General features: G+C 51.4%; 1 long non-coding RNA gene across 1 annotated transcript; it reads left to right on the top strand.

Annotated features, from left to right (window-relative positions):
- Positions 1 to 3,142: 3,142 nt before the first annotated feature.
- Positions 3,143 to 4,795, top strand: LOC148109743 (uncharacterized). Its single transcript, XR_015725375.1, has 3 exons — positions 3,143 to 3,301; positions 4,198 to 4,395; positions 4,559 to 4,795. It is a non-coding gene; the product is annotated as an uncharacterized LOC148109743 (long non-coding RNA).
- The last annotated feature ends 809 nt before the right edge of the window (positions 4,796 to 5,604 follow it).

The following is a 5,604-nucleotide window of genomic DNA, read 5'->3' as shown; positions in this document are numbered from 1 at the left end:
TTCCAGGACTTTTGATTTTTAATAGGAAGAACACATCTTTTTTAATGGGGTGGGGAATCTAGTTTAGTAAGCAGTAATAATAAGAGGTGACAAGGACCACAACATTGGTGTTCCCGAGGTGGCCTGTTCGAATGCATGTTTGATGAGGGAAGACCCACTTCGCTGGTGTTTTGGGGTTTTGTCACTAACTTTGCTTTAGACAGTTTGACATTCTCACAGAGTAATCACATCTTTTCACCTGTACCCTCACTGTCCTTGGTCAGAGGGTCACCGTGCTTTCTTGAGGGAGCCCTCAATTCCCACCAGCACCCATGCTGGCATTGCATAAGTAAGCTGGTCAAAAAATGAGTTGTCAGTAAGTTTGTCTGAGGACACAAAATAAGCAAAGATTTGGCAGGAAGATTCAAACTCAGAGCCACGATATTATTCATGAGTTATGAGCCACCATGAGAGATGAGCTGTTCAGGCCCTGGTTTCGATGGGAACCTGGCCCTGTGTTTGGGACTGCTATTCCCTCCAGCTCCGTTGCTGTGGTCTCTGGAGAGGGTAGCTTGGGGCTCAGCTCCATTCTGTGGGCATACGGCTGCTTCACAAAGCTTTTTAATGATGAACTTGCTAAGAAAACTGCTCATCTTTTTCTTTAACAAGTCTGGACGTTCCTCAGAGAGGCTTTCTTCTTGTTGTTTTTGTTTTTCTTGAAAATAGAAAAAGAGCCAAACATCTGGGCACCAAATGCCCAGAGTCCTGGTAGGTCCAGAGGATGGCCGCTCTGTGAAATGAACAGGTTGCCAGCTCATTGCTCAGCAAAGGCTCCGCATGCCACCCTCGACTCCGGGGTGACCTCAGTGCCCTGGTGAATTGTCGGTGGCCACGGGAATTGGCTTTAAGCAGTTCTGTGAGGCAGACCCTCTGATCAGTGAGGCCTGCCGTCCGCCTGAGGACTTGGGTCCAGAAATGGATCAACTTGACAACTGCACGATAGGAAAGCTCCCAGGTCCGTTTGCCTGGCGGTCCGTCCTTCGGTAACAATTTCAGGGTGTTGGCATGCCGTCCGTGAGAAGGGAGAGCTGAGCGCCCGGTGCGGCCGTGGGAGAGAGGTGTCAGGCTAAGGCTGACCCCCAGCGTACTCTTCCCGAGCCAGGTGTGTTGGCAGGAGTTTAGAGCACAACTCTTACAGGACAAGCAGCAGCTGTTCAAGTTATGAACGTGTAGAGATTTGCCAGAGATGATTCGGCTGGATCTTCCTTTTCTGCTAATTAACTCATCATCGTGTTATTTTTACCTACTATGTGTTCAGAGAAGAAAGAGGGGAACGGCCTGATGTTTCCTGAAGGGCAGCTGTGTGCGCGTGGGTGTGAGTGTGAGTGAACAACAGCCCTACGGCGGATATTAACGACATCATCAAAGAAACAAAGGCTCGTCGATGCGAAGTAAGCGGACAACGTCCCGGAGTCAGCACTCACTCCCAGGCCCGCGCAGGTCGTCCGTGGACGCTGGGTGACGCGCTGACTTGGGATGACGTGTAGACCAGGGTGGCTCAGGAGGCCCAACCACCGAGCAGCCTGCGCGTGGAGAGGGTACGGCAGGTGACAGGGCACCCTCACACGCTCCGTACAAACTGCCCCTCCAGTTGGACAGGGAAACAACTGAAAAATCAGACTGCTATCTGTTCCTCCACATTCTTCTGCCCCAAGGTGTCGTTCACATTGTTCCCTCTGATAAAACGGCCCTTGCCTGGCTCTTCTGTGTGATCTGGTTGGTTTGGTGAGGCTCTGACGGAGGGCCGCCTCCCCACGCAGCCTCCTCTCGTCTCCGCCTGTGATGGCCCTCTGTGCCCTCTGTCTGGGTCTTGTTTCAGGGTCGCAGCGGCCACTGCCAGTCCTCTGTCCTCCTTTCAGTCGCTGACTTGTCGGGCTGACCACCTGTGGCTTGGCTTGGGCCTGACACGCTGGCAACTGTATTTAAAGTCGGCAACACTGGGGGGGCCTCATGGGCTCGGGCTCACAGCCTTGCCTCCATCCCGTGTTCACAAAGACCCACGTGTCCCCTCCCCTCGGCCCCTCCACCCTGAGGGTTGTAGTATTACTTGCCCTTCACAGCTGGAGACTCGGCCACAGAGAGCTTAAATAACTCGCCAGGACTGCTGGCCAGAGAGCGACCAGCTTCCCAGCAGGCCTGCTGCGTCCGGAGAGGGGCTGCCCACGTCCCCACCGCTACCCGAGCCCAAACAGCCTCCCTTCTCAAGTCTGATACACAGTCCTCCAAAGGGCACGGTGGGAAACACCCTGGTCTACAAGCACCCCGTGTGTGAGCACAGCACAGCCCAGCACTCACCAAACGCATCTTCCACGTTTTATCCTCGTTCCAGGTCGAGAACTGTGGAGGTGGTCAGAGCAAGGTTCAAACTCAAGAACTTACAACCTGTGCGAGCAAGATCTCTACTTTCTTATAGATCTTTCCTATACTTTCAACAGAAAAGGCATGTTTACAGTGTAAGGGAGAGAATCGCAGTGCCCCTGGGACCCTGGCAGACCTACCCCAGGCTGACGCACGCTGACACACGGGACAGCCAGCCAGGATCACTGGGCCTCTCTGCAGCGTGTTTTGATGGAGCAAAACCTAAAACTGGAATAGCACCCTCTGGCCACAATGAACAGTGACTGCCTCATAATTGTCTGACCTGTTCAGACGGGGAGTGGTCCCGAGGCAGAAGGCCATTCCCGTTTTCCAGACCTGGGCGTTTTCTGCTCTCACCAGGTGATGCGAGTCCCTCCATCTCAAAGGGCTTGAGAAATTCATAGAGTCTCCTGTTTCCCAAAAACATTCCTCCTTTGTCCATAGTCTGATACTAAATAACCAAGCCAAGGAAATAGAAATGATTCCGATCTGTTAATGGTGCATGAAACATGGAGCATATGTCATAAATTACAAACACCCACATTCTGAAATTCAAGCTGAAATTGGGCAAGGGGCCCACTCAGGGGTCCAGCTCTTCAGATACTTTTAAGTAATCCAAATCCGTTGTTCCCTTGCCAGAGTCCGCCAATGTTCCCGGTGATAGGATTGAGGCCTTGTTTGTAGAAGGGACTAGTCTGATGATTAACCACGTTCCTAAGGTCACAGCACATTTTGTGTCTCCCCTGGACACACTGCCCTCAGTGCATGGGTGGCCTAGTCCCCCAGTACTTTGGAGACCCTCCTCCCTGCCCTCAGACGCTGATGAAGAGAGTGTTTCCTGATGGAACATTGTTGTTATAGCGGCATTCCAAAGCCTGCTCTTCTCGAATCCTGGAAGTCACAGGTTTGGACTGGCTGGAAGGGCCAGGGTGGGTGGGTCACCCTCGGGGGCAAATCCAGGGGCTGACAATGCAAGTTCTCTCTGCTGCTTTCGTTGTAAGGCCGACAGAGCGGCCGCGGCTCGGCGTCTGTGGTCCACGCGAGACCCTTGTGCACGTCCCCAGAGCACCCGGGGTCTGCAGTCCACAGTCTGTGTCTGGCCAGCTCCACCCTGGGAGCAACCACGAGTTCACAGGTGTGGACATCTCTGCACACAGCGTGTCTGCGAGCGTGTGCGTCTGTGCGTGCACGGGTGTGCGGGATGTGGGGACTGTCTCTGGGGTACTCGGGCTCTGGCCCTCAGAGAAGCGGAAAGGGTCTAGCTGGCGTCTCGTGGGTTCTCATTTATCATGAATCCTTGCTCTGAGAGTTATGCAGAGGTAAAGCACGATAGGTAAAGAACCACACGCGCTGGCAAAACGCTCACTCGCCTTCCTGTTACTCCAGTTCTCAGCAGCAAAAACAGAATTTATTCTTCTTTCTCTGTGCTTTGGACATGTCTTCAAAATGGTGTAAGGAAATCACTGTGTCCGTAGCGAAATTCATCTAAATAGCCAATTAGTTTTCAAATAACTTCCATTGGTCAGGCTTAATTTTTTTTTCTTCTCCGAAAGTATTCAGTTTACTATACTTTCAACAGAAAATGAGTTGGGGAAAAAATGACAGAAGTTAAAACCAGATGTTTGGATGTCGGTGCTAATGCCCAGTTTGAGAAAGAGGAAAATAAGGTAAAAAATAGGCTTTGCTTTTATTGTGTCTTCTAGTGATCGAACTCGTAGCGGGAAACCTTCCTGGTCAGCGTTGTTCCACGTATTTGTTTAAATGCCTTGGCTGTTGCTTCCAGTGCCACATGTTTTTCAGGACAGATTTTGGGTGAGGAGAAGTTGATGGCGTAACAGGACAGAAGGTCAGAGCCGCGGGAGCCTGGAGCAACAGCACCGGAGGCCCTGAGGGCGCGGCACCCCCGGACCCTGGGCGAGACCCCCTCCTGCGGCCAGACATCAGCGGGGGACCCTCAGGGCATCACAGGAGAAGGGGACTCCGCGAGGGACACTTTGGGTGAGAATGAAGACATTGGTATCACACTAGACCCCTCCAAAAGTCATTTGCATATTGGGGAGTTTTCAGACAATTTCTCTGAATTATATTTTAATCTAATGACAGATAATTTAGATCTGGTTTTTAGTAACGAGTGTCCAAATGACTATGTGTTCTCGCCCAGGACTCGAGCGCGTGCCCAGGCTGAGTTACAAATGATACTCTGTGGGTCACATCAGCTTCAGAGGACTTCAGTCCGCATACATGCGTCTCACCAGCCTGTTAGGCCGCCTTGCCGGTGGTTTGTTCTTCTTCAGAAAAGGGAAAAATTGCTTCCTCCCAAACGGATTAAAGCCTCTTTGCTCGACGCAAGCACACTGCAGCCCACACTGAGCGTGTGACCTCATGCTGGTTTTCTTTAGTCAACAACATGTGAGAGGCACAGCCCTTGCTTGTCTGCACCGTGACTAACGCTGCTCGGGAAACAGCGCTTCCAAAAGATCCCAGCTCCACAGCGATGCATGAGCCCCGGAATCCCCTCTCACGGGCCGGGGGACACAGCATCTTCGCTCCCTTACAACGGGAGAACAGGATTCGTGAACTAGGAGCAGTGGCTGAACGAAAGTCTTGTAAGAAACAACTAAACCAAAAGTAAAACCTGGAAGACAGCTGACAGGCTATAAAGTATATACCAAACATCCCTGAACAACCAGCTCTTGGAGGCTGGGAAGACACTATGTAGCAACTTCCCGAACAATGTCCTAGAGGCGCCTTTCCGCCACAAATTCCGTGACCCGCAAGTCGGCCGATTCTTACTTCCAGGAATGGTTTTTGTAGTTCCCTACAATTTGTTTCATACGCTTGATTCTTGCCTTTTATGTATAGTCTATTGTTCTTCTATCTTCTATTCACTTCAGAAAACAAATTGATTGATTGGAATGGAAGATAGAACTACCCAGCTCAAATAGCTTGGCTCACCCCTCCTTTCCTGCCCCTCCCCTCTCCCTGCCTCCGCTCCCCTCCCTCCCCTTTCCTCTCCCCTCCCCTCTACCCCTCTTGCTTGAATCCTCATCTGGGCACATTAATTGGATTTTCAGGGCACTTCGACATAGGCAATGAGACACAACTGCAATGTAAGTGTTTTGCCAAAATGTCAATGCCCTATGACAGTTTGCAGCTACTAACTCACCAAATAAAGCCATTTAGGCATCCATTGAATTACCCAGCAAG

The sequence above is a fragment of the Ursus americanus genome, chromosome 7, assembly GCF_024610735.1.
Source record: "Ursus americanus isolate L20-20 chromosome 7, mUrsAme1.1.p, whole genome shotgun sequence".
Taxonomy (NCBI): domain Eukaryota; kingdom Metazoa; phylum Chordata; class Mammalia; order Carnivora; family Ursidae; genus Ursus; species Ursus americanus.
Note: the sequence above shows the minus strand (reverse complement) of the source record. Positions and strands in the feature narration are given on the sequence as shown.